The sequence below is a fragment of the Lagenorhynchus albirostris genome, chromosome 9 (genome assembly GCF_949774975.1).
Source record: "Lagenorhynchus albirostris chromosome 9, mLagAlb1.1, whole genome shotgun sequence".
Taxonomy (NCBI): domain Eukaryota; kingdom Metazoa; phylum Chordata; class Mammalia; order Artiodactyla; family Delphinidae; genus Lagenorhynchus; species Lagenorhynchus albirostris.
Window position 1 is genome coordinate 64,627,676 of NC_083103.1, and position 15,721 is coordinate 64,643,396.

At 39.7% G+C, this 15,721-nt stretch overlaps 1 long non-coding RNA gene across 1 annotated transcript in view; it reads left to right on the top strand.

Moving 5' to 3' along the window:
- The first annotated feature begins 699 nt into the window (after positions 1-699).
- Positions 700-15,721, top strand: part of LOC132526223 (uncharacterized) — a 41,794-nt gene continuing 26,772 nt past the window's right edge. The window contains exon 1 of the long non-coding RNA XR_009542500.1: positions 700-801. This is a non-coding gene — a long non-coding RNA (uncharacterized LOC132526223). The remainder of the gene's footprint in view (positions 802-15,721) is intronic.

Genomic DNA, 15,721 nt, shown 5'->3' on the forward strand with positions numbered 1-15,721 from the left:
CTCCGGCCCAGGTATTTGGTTATTATGGAAAAGCTTCCCAGAGAAGTGTCCTTTGAACCAAGCTGAGCCTTGAAGAGTGAATAGGATTTTGAATAGGCAAAGAAAATGTCAGAGGAAACCAACTACCTGAGCACAAGTGTAAATAAGACCACAGGCAGCTGGAATGGATCTCAGTAGAGGGAGTGAACTCAAGCATAAAGGGGAGTTCTTGGCACAGAGCTGAGAGTTGATGGGGGAACCTGAACGCTAGTGTACAACTGAGAATTATGCCAAGAATAAGACAAAAAGGAAGACTGGGCACTAAGTGTGAAGGAAATTAAGAAGGTGGGGGCATGAACCGACTTTCAGGAGGAGAAATGAGAGATGTCATTATATGAACTGATCTTGAAAAATTCCCATATCTCTGTTTTTGTCTTATATTCAAAAATATTCTGGTACCTGACTTTTGCCTTGTGTGTCAGAGACTGAAAATGGTCACCAGTAGCTTTATTATCCTCATCTCCAGGACATACAACTTCTTTATTTGCTTCCCCTGGCAATTAGATTAAAACCAATGATAAAGTTCTGGCCAGTGAAGTTTGAGTGGAAGCGATGAGCAGTACTTCCAGGTCTGGCTCATTAAATCCTTCCATGTCTAATCCTAGCATTTTTACTGCATCCATTGGATGAATGAAGAGAACTTCAAAGGCCTGCAGGAGAGACAAGATAAAAGGATCTTGGGTACCTTCGTGACTGTGTGGAGCAGAGACCATCCATTGACCTGCACTTCAATGTCAAGTGAGAAACTCTATTTTGAGGTAAGTCACTGGAATTTGGGGATTGTTTCTTTCAGCAGTTATCCCACCCTGATATGCCGGGCTGAATAATTTGTGATGATCATTATCTCTGACTTGGACCCCGATTGTCCACTGCTATTCCCAACAGACTGAACAGTGTTGGAGAAATTGCACAGCCTTGTTGAATAATGCCTCAACAGGGCTCCCGGTGTTGCCATGGAATCCTTCTGTGTTCTACTGGTCATGAACTGTTCTCATTCCTTTCATGGCTTAATTTAAAGTTTCATCTTTCTCCTTAGGATTTTCCTGCTCCTACTCTCAGCAGATGAATTAGCTGTCTCATCTTTAGTTAAGTGCTTATTCAAGACTCATAACCATTTTTGTTTTTTCATGTTAACTTAAGCAGTTCTTTATGTATTAGAGATATAAGACCATTATGGATATTAGGTATAAAATGGCTAAGATTTTAAAAGACCAACTAAACCAAAAGTTGACAAAGATGTGGAAAAACTGGAACTCTCATATACTCTTCGTGGGAATGTAGAATGGTACAATCACTTTGTAAAACTGTTTGGCAGTGTTTTTAAAAGTTCATTCTATCATATAATCCAGAAATTCTACTCCTGGGTAGTTACTCAGAGGTCCAAGAGGAAATCTCCAATAGTATTATAGCCAAAAATAGGTCTTCCACTGTGGATTTTCTGTGGTTTGTGGTGTGGAGTGACACGTAAACATTTTTCTCTATTTTTCCCTTGAAACCTTCAGTAAGGTCTGTGTCAGTCACTAGTTATTGTGTGTAAGTTGTTTTTTTTTTAAAAAAAAAAAGACTGCTGATAATTTGGTTAGAATAACATCTCTTGACCCCTTACCTTGGTTCAGGTACCACATATGCACATTCACATATGTTATCTTTTTCAAATCTTACAGTCATCTTGAATGGTAATTATTATTCCCCTTTTAGAGATTAAAAAACATGTGCCCCATAGTAAAACCAAAATGAAACAGATAACAGAAAACTTGCTAAGAATAACATACTGGAAGATCCCAACACTTGCCCTCCACCCTCCAATTAAAGATAAAGCTGCTTATTTTTACCTCTGCTTGGAACTTTGACCATATTTTTATTTCTATTTTTGACCAGTCAGTCTCCAGTTAAGTATTAGTGAGAACTTACTGTGGGCTAGGCTTGAGGTAAAAAAAAAAGGGGTGGGGGTGGGGTGGGGAATAGACATGGTACCTACATTCAGTGCTTTAAAGAAGACAGGGACTAAAAAGATATTCCCTGGATGACTGTAGTGAAAGTCAAGACAGAGTCCAAAGAAACACAGACAAAGGGTATTGACGGTGTGATAGAAGCAAGTCTTTCCAGAGGAAGTGACACTTGAGCTGAGTCATAAAGATATGCAGATGCAGAAGAAAGGTAAGGGAAAGGGGCACCGAGCCACTTCTACTAGAGGGACTAGATGGTACAAAGGCATTGAAATGAGGAATCACAAAATCATCAGAGAATAGCAGGTAGCTCAGAATGGCTGGAGCATGCAGCAGAGATCAATGCCTGGGGCCCAGGGATGAGCGTGGGGTGTAACAACAGACGGTGCGACTTCCTGAGAAACTACTCTCATGCCTAGCAACCAACTGAACCCCAAATTGCACTCAGTCTCCTGGACTTTACCCACAGGAATTTTCCAACCATTTTTTTCCCTCTAAGATATACAATATGGAACTCAGTACTCTGTTTTTCATTTCTTTTTAATATGCTTATACTCCTTTTAAACCAGAGGACAGATGATTTCATGGGGCAGGACTTATGTGGACAAGGATTGGTAATATAACTGACTTTGTCCACAATTCTGCAGGTTCTTTAATGTGATTTGATCACCTTCTCCAGGGATGAGCAGGCCCTAGAGGCTCTAGAGGACAAACCTCACACTAAAAATACTTAACTACTGGGCTTCCCTGGTGGCGCAGTGGTTGAGAGTCTGCTTGCTGATGCGGGGGACGCAGGTTCACGCCCCGGTCCGGGAGGATCCCACATGCCGAGGAGCGGCTGGGCCCCGTGACCCGTGGCCGCTGAGCCTGCGCGTCCGGAGCCTGTGCTCCGCAACGGGAGAGGCCACAGCGGTGAGAGGCCCGCGTACCGCAAAAAAAAAAAAAAAAGTAAAAATACTTAACTACTGAACCGACAAATTAAATGGTAATTTATTCATTTATAGCATAGGAATGCCTCTCCATTAGCCAGAATGCCAGATCTGGACATGCTGAGTAAAGGGAATATCATTTAGTGAAGAACCACCCATTAATGGGCACTTCCTTGTATTACTTCAATTACTTGTCACCACAACTCTGTGATGTAGTTCTTACTTCATCCCAGTTTTATAAATGAAGAATTTAAATAAGAAACTTTAAACGATCTACCTTGATCTCATAGCTAACAAGTTTTGGAGCTTACTTTCAAATCTAATGCTTTGATTTCTACCCCATGCAATGGGCAGGGTGTACCCACACTGCCTGGAAAAAAAAGTGATGATGATGATGGCGATTTAACTAAAATGATTATAATTTATTGGATGTTTACTTTGTGCCGAATACTTTCACATGCATTATTTTATGTAACCATAACGACTCTATTAAGTGAGAAACTATTTCCATTTTAGCAATGAGGAAACTAATGTTCAAAGGTTTAAATAACTTTTCTAACCTTCAAACCTGGTTAATTGGTGGGGCAGATATTCAAACCAGGTCTCCCTGCCCACAAAGTACTTTTTACTGACAGTCAAATACTGGTAAGACTATTTGGTGAATGAGAGTCAGATTGAAGAGAATTTGTTACTTGATAGAACATTCCATCTAGGGTGTGGTAGAGGATAGAAAACCACCGAAGTTCTCCTAGTAGGGACTGATCATGTGTCTTCATAACTTGTAGCAATAGACATTGAATATTTAATACTATTATTTTTTTGTTTTTGTTAATAATTCTTATTAGTCACAAAAAACTTCTGTCACTATCCTTATTCATGATAGAGTAAACATTATTATGTTCATTTTATATTGTCTCACCTTTTTCTGAGGATAAATTTTAGGAATTGAAAAAGAAATGAAGTGCCTCAAGCCTGAGGAAAAGCATAATTACTTTTTGATTAACATACTTGAGCAATCTTTCATTACTAATTGGTAGTATATCTGATTAATTCCCAGGTCAGTGAAATTAGAGTTTAGCCTACAAAAATGGATATACGTATGATAGTTTTACAAATTTAAACCCTTTAAACAATCTTGGGACTAGATCAATAAACTTTTTTTAGAATTCCTTTCTAGCATCTAGACTAACAATCTCATCAAGACAGTGTTTTTGTTTTGTTTTATTTCTATCAATATAAAGATTCTCTTTGTGGAAGCAAGATTTGAATAGGCTTTCTTTGAAGTTAGTACCCATGTGGCAAGTTTCAAATAAACCTAGACCTTTGCTCAAAATCAATGCATCTGAGAACTTTCCTTTAACATTCCTTTGTCTCTTGAACCTGGACTCCTTGAGGAAGGGTTTGTTTCTTTCCACTATAGCCCAGTCATCTGGTATGAGGTTAAGTACAAAAGAACGTGCCGTCTAAATGTCAGTTGAATAAATGAATATTTGAATGAATCTACCAACTGTGGACTTTGTTTTATTTTTACATTGCTTACTTTTTTGGAAAGATATCCCAGGTGAGCTTTCTCATCCACTTATTTTTATTCCTTTGCAAAAAGTGTCCTTTGGGACCTCTTCGCCAGATCTCGAAGGTGTGCCCTATCCCGTCTGGCTTGGCGTTTTCTAGGCTCTGGTATTTCCTCACCAGTCTGGGACGCTGTACCTCCCCCCACTGCCAACCCCACCCCCAATCAATTCACATCATTTTTGACAATAGAATTTCCAAACCCCCTTCCACTATGCATGATTTTCTTTTCCCCTTAAACTTGAAAAGGATGGTGAAAATTTAGGCAACTTAGAGAATATTTAAAACAAAAGAGAAGTAGTGGAAGGTTGAGAAAAGGTCACTATAGTTAGTGAAAAGAGTGTGACTCATTAAAAAACAAAGCCGCATTAACTGACAGTGAAACAAATCGGGAGAAAAATCATGAGACCATTTTGGATGGCTGACTGAGACAATACCAGAGATACAAGTGATGAGAATAGGAGGTTAATCAGAAAAGACTACTCTTGAGGTGAAGAAATTTACAAGAAATTTACCTCCCTCCTGGAGGGAGGTCTGTGCCTGCTGCCCCTGGCTGGCTCTGTGACTTATGTGCACATGACCCTCATTTATTAAATAAGGATATTGGACCAAATGATATATCAGATCCTTTCCAATTCTAACATTTTATTGAGGGCTAGAATTTTCTAGCAGATTAAATGGATTCTTATGTTTTAAGTCCCCATGCCTATTTAGTCTCACATAATTTGATTGCTCTTTGTATTTTCTTCCTCATTTAATCCACATTTATTGAGTGGCTGCTTGATATTTGAACAGTGTTTTAGGCAGTGGGCATACAAAATGGGGAAGATAAAATTACTGCCATCTTCCACCTCACAGGCTGGGTGGCCACAGCTTTATAAACAGCAACAAGGCAACTGGAGCAGAAGCAATGGCTCGGGGAGGGAAGCCAGGATGGAGACAAAATGAAAAAGACAAGGGCAAGAGAAAACATTTTACAATATCCTGAGATACAAATAAGTCCACCACTTAAAAAAAAAAAAACAGTAAAGATCGGTTATGATTTTTACTTTTACTCCTTCATTTTATGAGGATGGTTAGTGCTGACTGTATGACCGTAGCTACTTAGAAGGTTAATGAGAGATTCACTGGGCTTTCCACACCACCTATGAAGGGGATGGTTGATTTTTGTTTTATTGGTGTGGTCACTACCAAGCCCGGCCTATAGATCTGTGTTAACTGCACAATTGCTGCTTGAAGATCTTACAGGTTGCTCAGTGATTCCTCATAGAGCTTGATGCTGACATGAGAATTAGAATTGCAGATGGCAACCCTGAGAATAGAAGAGCCTAGAACAGGTTGGGGCCCTGCAAGTGGGCATAAGTGTATGAAGCAGGTGGGCACATGCCACTAGCTAGTCATGTGGTTAGCAATTAACCAGAAAGAGCGTGCTTTACCCCAAAATCTTCAAATACTTCTTTCTCTTCCCACCTCCCCCCTTTGAACTGTATGCTTGAAAACAGCACAGGCAGTCTAAGTCTCCGTTTGAGACCTCTGATCGCTAAGAGACTTCTCCCCTGCACTGTGACTTTTGATCTCCTGTGCCTGGTCCGGTGCCTGGCACACTGTCATATTTGATCAAAGAAGCCATTTTTGTTGTCATTGTTGTTGTTGCTTACTTGTGTTTATCCCTCCTTGTTGGACAAAGGTATTTAAGTTGGTCAAATGTTAAATATTATTAGGATGATTATTAGAAACAATGCTGGGGATTTAGAGCCAAATTTATGTAATTAGTCGAACGGGTTTTTAAAGATTTTTGAATTAAAATAGTACATATAGAATACAGATATACATAAAAAATTCATACAGAAAAATGCATGTAGCTACACAAACTGAGCATGCTGACATCAAGAAACACAACGTCACCAGCATCATGGACTGAGGAGCTTAGAGCTCTTCTCTGAAGATGATTTTTAACACCAGTTGGCAGTGTCCGCCTTCTAGAATCATCTAATTTTTAGATACGAATTATTTTACTTATCTTCTCCATCAGACTGTGAAAAACATTAGTCTGGTACTGGTCTTTTTCTCTTTGTATCCATGTTACTATTTTAGCAGCTCATAGTAAGTTTCCATAGGAGTTTGCTGAGCTGTGAGTCAACTGAAAGTACCCTGAGCTGAGACATCTAATGAGGAGCCCCAGAAAAATCCTGTTTCCAGGTCACTTCTCAGTTTCTGATTTTATTTCTCAGATTTAGCTCTTTAGATGTACTTAGAGCTCCCAGAAAAGAGGCATATTCTAAATTTAGTCTCTCTGGTTGAACATTAAAATATTGGAGTGGAGGAGTGACGGTAGCAAAAGGGGTTAGTTAGCATTTTGTGTACATTAGATAACACAGCTGCTTCTGGTTCAATGGCCAACACCAGAAGTTCTCTAGAAATATGTTCCATGGAAATTCCCATTTCTGCTTGCTTAAGTAGGTTGTTGAGACTTTGGTGAGTAAGCAAGTTGCATCACTGGGGAAAAAAAGGAGACAAGTACCAATGAAGAAATTACACTCAAGTGCTTGCTGGTTTGCCAAATAGCTCTGGGAAAAGCAGGGCAGGATCAGAGGTTTCTGGCAAGTAGCCCCCTCTATTCATGTCCCTGTCTTTCTTTGACTGGATTATAGCACAAATTTTGGTACATAGCTGTTTCCTTTGCAGACCTCTGATTAGTTCAAATTATCCTTATGCTAGTCCTGTGTTGAAATGCTCCTGAGCCCCAACTGAAAGAGATCAGACTCTTTTACAAGATGGGGATCCAGCCAGCTGTGAAGAAAGGGTGCACTAGTCAGTCTGGAAACATCTGTAGGAGTAACCAGATGTTTTAATAAGAGGAGAATCACAGGCTGAGTGAATGACTGAAAAGGCTAAAAGAGTGGATGACTCACCTCTGAGCAGATGAGAACACGGATGCTTGTGGATTTTCCCACTTTTTAAACATTGTGGTTGGATTAGGTGTCTGAAATCATCTCCCTCATGCCCTATATTTTTTGAAAGCTTTTTTTTGCGGGAGGGATTAAATTTCTTGATTCATGGGCCCTACTCAAGAATGACCATCTTTGCCTAGCAGATTTCTGGTGCCTGGATTGGAAGAATCAGAGCAAGGCCATCCCTCTGTGTAGGCTGATGCTGTGGTGGTGTGATTTCAAGGATACCAGGAAAGCCGTCACTGACATTTCTCTCTCCCTGAAGTTCATAATCTCACCATGAAGGATTCCTTCTTTCATCAAAAATCAATCAATATCTCAAACTTGGTTTTGAAATGCAAATCCCGGTATAAGGATTAAAAAGTAAAATTCTGTCTGAATCTCTTAGGAAGCAAATAAAGGGCCTGGGGAAAAGCTGGAATGATGTGTGTCATTGTTTCTTGAGAATGCAGCCCACTGGGGTCTTCTCTGATCCCAGATTTTGAAATTCTAGCAGCGAGCAGAAAAAGAAAGGCATTTGAGGTAGAAAGGAAGAAGTAAAAAGGGCTCAGAAAGTGAAGGAGGTAAATAAAGAAGGTCAACTTTGGATTTTGAACTGATGATTTGACCTTTTTGAGCCTCAGTTTCTTCATCTGTAAAATAGAACCAATAACATTTTTCGGAGAGTCTTGGTCAATGATCAGAACAGACTCTTTCTTTTGCCAGACTAATTAGCTAACTAATTTCTTCTTTTTACAAAACAGTGTAAAATTTGGAATTTCAAGAGATGTATATCATCAAAGGAATCTTTTCAGATATCTCTTATGTTTGTTTCTTGGCCCTCCTCTGGTGAGAATTCTTTATTTTTTTTCAAAGGTGTATTGAAATGATATTCTTCTTATCTTAAGTTAGGGACTGGGGACTAAAGTCTGCCCAGTTGATAATTCATGGACATGATTTTCTTTCCTTGTTAATTATCTAAGTAATTTTGGGGCGATGGCTTTTTTGATACTGTACCCTAGATTATTCCCACTCATGACAATTGATCAAACCCAAAGTTTTCCCAAAAAAGGAGGATGGTTTCATGTCAAGTGTCCATCAGTCTTGGCCCTACAGGCCTCTAGGAACAGCTCAGGGTCATGCACGTTGCAGCTCCAGGTTGAGGAGAAGAGTGAACATTATACTATGTGTGAAGTGCCTAGCAGAGAGAATACATCCACTATGTATTCAGAACAATTTACATAATCAACAATTTTGAGAGCTGCTGTCCTAGATTTTTTGGCACCGCTGTATTTTATGCTATGAAATTGATTGTCCCCCTTCACTGACTGAATAAATAAAACATGAGCTGACAGAAAATTCAAATTTCAAGACATTATATTTGTTTCTATGAGCACCCAGAAGTGCTGTTACTACTGAATTATTATTAGTACATTGGATATTAATGTGTTAACTCCCAGCTTAAAACAAAACAAAACAAAACTGAGTGATTCAATGACTGGGGACATTGGGATATCATAATTTTTTTTCTCATTACTGGTTGGCATGGATTCAACTCCATGTACTAATTTAGACTTTTTCTGAAGCCATTTTTCAGTCTATACCACCTCTTGAAGTAATGACTTTCAGAAGCTTGCTTCCTAGTATGTGGAATACGTCTTCTCTTCTTCTTCCTCCTTCTCTTCTTCCTCTTCCCCCTCTTCCCCCTCCTTCTTTTTCTTCTTCTTGTAGTAAAACTAACTCTCAAGCTTAAAGCAGCATTTCCTAGAGCTGATAGCTTAAAATTTCCAAATCATGTTTACCCATGAATACAATCAGATTTGGGGAGTATCCTTTAGCATTTTGGTTATCATCATCTCCAAGCTATTCACAAATATTTCATTTCTTGTCCTTTCTGTCATATAGAAAAATTATACTCCTAACCTACTTTAATATTGGGCATAGCCATGTGATTTACTTTTCCCAATGAAATCTGAATGAAAGTGGCATATGGCCACTTCTGAGCAGAAATTTTAAGAGCCATGCTCAATTTGCCCCATCTTATTCCCTGCCAGAGTAATTGTTGAAGATTAAACCCTCATCAGTGTGGGCCCCTGAGTGACTGGTATGAACAGTGCTGACAGGCACTGGAAGTGTACAGTGAAAAGAGAAATAAGTCAGCTGTTAAGCCATGGAGATTCAGAGTTTGGTTGTTACTGAAGCATAATCTAGCCGATTGTAATAAAATATAATCACATGATAGATTCCTAGTCTTCTGAAAAAGTTAGTTTCTAATGATAGTCTTCAAGACAATGCAAACACATGCCATATGTTGATTATAAAATCTTCTTATACCCGTGGCTGGTGAAATCCTGGCTTGAATCCCTTTACTATTTACCACCACCATCAGAACCAGCATTACCAATGATATACTTAGCAGTAAATTACAGACTCTTAAAGTTAAGGGATAAAATGTTATCTTTCCAACAGTCTTATTTCAGAAATGAGAAAACTCAGATTTTCCAAAGATAAGAGATTTATCTGGGAGCATCCAGGTAGGTTTCTTCTTAATTTTAACTTGGAAATATTTTTCTAGATCCTTGTACTTTGTAACTCACTCCATTCATTCAATTTTTAAAGTTAAATTTTAAAAAGTGAATATTTTCTGGTTAATGGAAGAATCAAGATTAACCTTAATAATTTTTGCTAGAGATCAGTGATATTTCTAAGTGTGTTACTTTTCTGGGGCTGCTATAACAAAACACCACACAGACTGGGTGACTTAAGCAGAAATTCATTCTCTGATAGTTGTGGAGGTTGGAAGCCCTCAAGCTGTCGGCAGGATTGGTTTCTTCTGAAGCCCCTCTCCTTGGCATGCAGATGGTTGTTTGTGTGTGTGTCCTCACACGGTCTTTCCTCTGTGCATGTGTGCCCCTGGTGTCTCTTTGTGTGTCCTGGTTTCTTTTCTTATAAGGACAACAGTCAGCTGGATTATGACCCACCCTGAAAGCCTCTCTTTACCTTAATCAGTTCTTTAAAGGTCCTATCTCCACATACAGTCACATTTTGAGGTACTGGGGGTAACAGCTTCAACATATCAGTTGGGGAGTGGGACAAAGTTCAGCCGATAAGACTAAGATATGACAAATTGAAAGCATTTTAACAAAATAAAACTTAGGGTTAGAATCCCATTTTGGTCACCAGCAGCAGTGATGTTCATGGAGTATGATGTAGTAGAGTTTGGCATAAAATATCTATAAGACTTCGGGACTTCCCTGGCGGTCCACTGGTTAAGACTCCGAGCTTCCACGTCATGGGGTGCATGTTGGAGCCCTGGTCGGGAAACTAAGATCCCACATGTCACGTGGCCAAAAAAAATTGTTTTTAAATATCTACAAGACTTTAATATTATTTGCCCATCTTACAAAAGATATTTAATCCCAGTGCCTAGACTATACCCAGCTTGGGGTAGCTGACAGCTGACATCCTGGTACTAAGCCATCCACAAACTATAAGATTGACCACACCCCTGAAGGGAGATTTTCCCAGATGCCAAATCGAAGCAATTGTGTAGAATAATCTCCCTCCCGCAAAGGATAGTCATGATAGCTTCTTTTCTCTCTCTCTTCTTTCCCCTCCCTTTTCTTCCATAAAGCTCCTGTGAGTACACTGCCAGTTTCAGTCTCCTATGCTAGGAACTGAGTTTTGGTAAACCCTAACCCTGCCCTGCAGAGATTCATGTCTAGGAGAGGAGACAGACAAGTAATTGCATGATTATAATATAGAGTAATATTTATAATGCTTCAGGCGCTATAAAAACATTGCAGAGGATTTTCTAAGTCACAACTGGGGGTGGGGGAAGAATCTTAAACCTTCCATTTCTACAACTCTTTTTTTCTTTTCAAAGGGTATTCCACCATGCTATCCCAGGAGGTAGAGTGTGTAGTACGAGGCACAACTGCAAAGCATGGAATTAATGTTCTAACTAATGAACTGGAAAATAGGCTACAAAAGAAGATTGTCCCTTTAAAGCCACCCCCTTGAGAGGCTTTGCACTAATTCCAAAGATGGTCCCTTTCATTAAAGCATTTTGGGATTTATATTTGGTCAGACTGTGAACTCGTCTAGAACAGAACAAAGATTAATTTAAAGTATGGTGCATGATTCAAGTTTATAGAACAAGTAAATTAATCCAGAGATAGAGGCACATTTTAAATATCATGACTGGTGGATAATACTTGCTCCTGAGTGTTTTGGGTGTCTAGAGAGTTAAGGCATCCAAATTCAACAAAATCATGATCTGACTATGTTTGGAGTTCATAGTGAGGCATGGCTGTACGGTAACAGAACTGGATTTCTTGCAAACCAGTTCCAAAGAAAACCAGAACAAAAATAAGAAGAAAAGAAGGCAGAGTTTGATGAATGGTAATGTCATCCTCAAATGTGAAGAGTGCCGGGTGTAATGTAGGAGGAGATTGCTATATAATACTGTAAGTACCTTCTAAGAAAAGCAGATTGTATTAGAGGTGTAATTTCTCCTGAGAACAAAAGCACCATCCCAGGGTTACTCAGACCCTGTAGGATTTTGAATAAGCAAAAGTAACCTCGAGCTGAATTTTGGGGGTGGGACTGGAGAGTACCATATTATACTGAACAGTGTAAAAAGAATTTGCAGTTCCTCGGAGCAAGCCAGGAGGCCCACCTGGAAGGAGAAGAGAGGGGGAAAGGCGGATGGACACCACCAAGATGAAGAATAAGCAGGTGACACCACTGTGTCCTGGTGGCCAAAAGACAAAGGTGGACTGGTTCAGATGGGTCATGGGTTCTCACAGGGATTTGGTTCTTTGCTCCTTACACTGTTGTTACAAGTATGAGAACCCTACCAACATGATTTTGTTGGTGGTGCTTTTTAAGATCAAGGAAGAGATTTGAAATTCTATACTTGAGCCAAAGTGATGTAAATCGGGGGCATTACGCAAGGAAGGTGAAATAATGCTTAAATAGAGCTGATTTGTGGGAGCAGGAACTCAGAGCTAGAAGTGACAATGGAAACCTAAGTCCTCCAGGGATAACTCTTAGAAACGGCTTTGATTGTGGCATGGGACTTCTGAGTATTCTTAGTTCAGGGAGTAGGGTTACCCCAGTTGATGTATGGGTATCATGTAAAAGACAGCACTAGACAGGCTTTTTTTTTTTTAAAGAAAAGGAGAATACTTGATTTGAACAAACAGAACTATATACCATCCCTTTAATTCTTCTGTTTATTTTGTACAAATTTGTTTCTGAGGATTTGTGGTATAGTTTGATCCTGGTCAGGACTGTGCTGTCATCTGCAGAAAAAATGAGGCAAGCTAGACGTAATATCTGAGCACCTCAGTTTTTATTATAGAAAGGTGATCTTAAAGGTTTTTTTTTCTAGAAATTTCCTCCTCTTTATCTCTTTTGCTTTATTAAGAAAATTTCCCACCCAGCTACTGCCACCATTATAGAGTTGATTCTTGGGATCCCATTGTACTCTCTAGAAATGTCCATTTTAGCACACGTAAGATATTAGAGAATTTATACCTTTACACTTTTCTGTCCCTTTAGATTATGAGCTGCTTGAGGGCAGAGAATATGTCTTATTTATTTCTGTTTACTCTGAACCTATTGTTTGTATCAAACATTCAGTAAATATCTATTGTACAAATGAATGAATTCATGCTTAAATGTATGTATGCATAAATAAATATCTATGTTCCTAGAATTTATAATTTAAATATAGGAAATTTTAAATAACAAAGTTCAAGTGAGGGCTCATATCAAGCTGAAACTTTTCAATTGTCAAAGGAGTTTTGCTGGACTTCTTAGAGACTGTTTCAGTTTGCTTGTTTTAAATATAATTCATTTCCATGTCTTTTTCCTAGAATTTCTGTAAGCCACCACCCATCACCTCTAACACCCATCCCCCCCAAAAAATAAACGCCAATAACAAAAAAAACCTTTTCTCTGAGAAACAAAAGAGGAAATAAGTGAAGTTGGTTTGCATGCCTTCATGAATTTTTAGGATGAAAGAGTAACCCGGAAAGACTTTCTCTTGCACTCAGCTGAACCATTTTTTTCAGTCTACATAACCCACTACCTAATTACAAGCTTGAAACATGGTTAGGAATGGAACAGAATCCAAAGAACCAATTACGTCCCCAATCAGGGTTACTGGCAACTTGTTCAGCAGCTGGCGTGAATAAAGAGGAAGTTACTAAACCAGAAGACGCAATCAGTCTGTTGATCATGTGAGAGGAAGATCATAAGCTTTCTTACTGCTGTTCTCACGGAGGCTCTGTATCGCTCAGACAGAGACAAGGGACCTCTTTAAAGAGATCAAAGTTGATAACAGGAGTCGCTGTGTAAATCTGAACCCTGGGGAGGGATTGTTGGGAGAAACCGAGAAGCATCAGTTTGTTCCTGGCTTCTTCTGAGACCTGTTTTGAAAACTGCCCAGCAGGAGTCAAGTACTGTTGCCTTGCGGTTGACCAGAGCACAGCCTGGTACTGGAGAGAAAGCAGTACGTGTGGGAGGGAGCTCGGAGCTCTTTTGTGGGCCTTGGATTGTTACCACACAACAGAGGACCCAGACAAAAGGAATCTAGCTTTTTTAAAAAAGGAGAATGCTTGATTTGAACAAACAATTATGTAGCCTCCCTTAAATCCTTCTGTTTATTTTGTACGGTTTGTTTTCAAGGATCTGTGGTAAAATTTGATCCCGGTGACAGAGGTGATGTCATGTGAGCTAAAAGAAAAAAAAAAGGAAAGGACATGGCTTAGCGGCAAGGAGAAAAGAGGATGTGTTAGGTGAGGGGCACGTGACATGAAATCCTAGGAGCCAGAGGGTCTGTTTGGGGTGGGAAGGCAAGGCTGTTTGCGTGGAGAGCAAGGCCAGGAAACCACTCTGGAGGAGAGGGGCAATTACAGCCCTGGGCAGGAGATGGTTGGTGCCTCTAAGATCCAGGGTCAGAGCCACAGACATTGGTTTGGTTGTTTGTTTTGATAACTGGGGACGACTGTATCCATCTAAGCCTGGTGTAAGTAACAAGGCACTTCTGACAAGTTCTCCATCCTGGCTATATATTGGAATTACTTTTAAATGGCCAAGGCCCTGGTATTATATAAAGCTCTGTAGGTGATTGTAATGTGGCACAGGATAGAGGAAGCACCCACCTCAATTTTGCAAAAACCCTGACAGTGTTTCTCTACCTCTTTAGCTCTAATGACAATCCGTAGTGTAGTCACCTGTTGGTACATCTGCCTCCCAAAACAGTGGTTTTCTAATTTAAGGTGCATTGGAATTTCTAGGGTATATTGTAAAAGCATTTTAAAAAGACACATTTTGTCTTTGTAAATCTGGGATGGGACTCGAACGTCAATGTTCTAACAAGTTCCCAGGTGCTGCCTCTTCCGGCCCTTTGAACACACTGCCAGGGGCAAGGCTTTAAACTCTACCTACTCACAGCCTTGTTCTTGCTTCAATTTCAGTGTAGTTGTTCAGAGTCCAGGCTGTGGGTTCAGACCACGTTGGCTTCTACCTTATATTAGCTGATTGAATCTGGACAAACTTATTACCCTTCCTACCTAGTTTCTTCACCTATGACAAAAGAAATAAACACTAGGGAACTCCCTGGTGATCCAGTGGTTAGGACTCTGCAATCTCACTGCCGAGGGCCCAGGTTCAATCCCTGGTCGGGGAGCTAAGTTGCCGCAAGCTGCTTGATGCGGCCAAAAAAAAAAAAAAAAATAGAGAAGTAAACAATAAATCAAGCCGTCAGCTAGTGTTTTCTGACTTCCACGGTATAAATACAACCACTATGGCCAATTTCAAGCTACCAATGCGACATCACTGAACAGGGAGTTAGGAAGAGATGTGCACATCAATAAATAGTGTTTCCACCACAGAGACACAATCAATGAAGATAACCTCAAGAGAAAAGATAAGAGTAAACAGTAGTACAATAAATAGGAAGTGATAAGTCTGATTATTTATTCCCTTTAGAAAATAAAATTTATTTGATTACAAACTTTTGTTTCTTGATAATATCTATGTTTAACAGCTGGATTGCAAAATGTCTGAATATTTACTGATAGGCACTTGTTAGTTGCTACAAGCTGGCTCCAACACATCACTGACTTGTGAAATAGATTCAGTCGTTGCCCTCATGAAGCTTACAGTCCAGAAATGAATGGGCATGGGTCCTCTAAGGACACTAAGCCAACTTTGGAGTGATCAGTGGGGTAGGCAGAAATTTGACCGCCATGACCTTCACCCTCTGGTGTTATGCCTGTGAATACGTTATGTT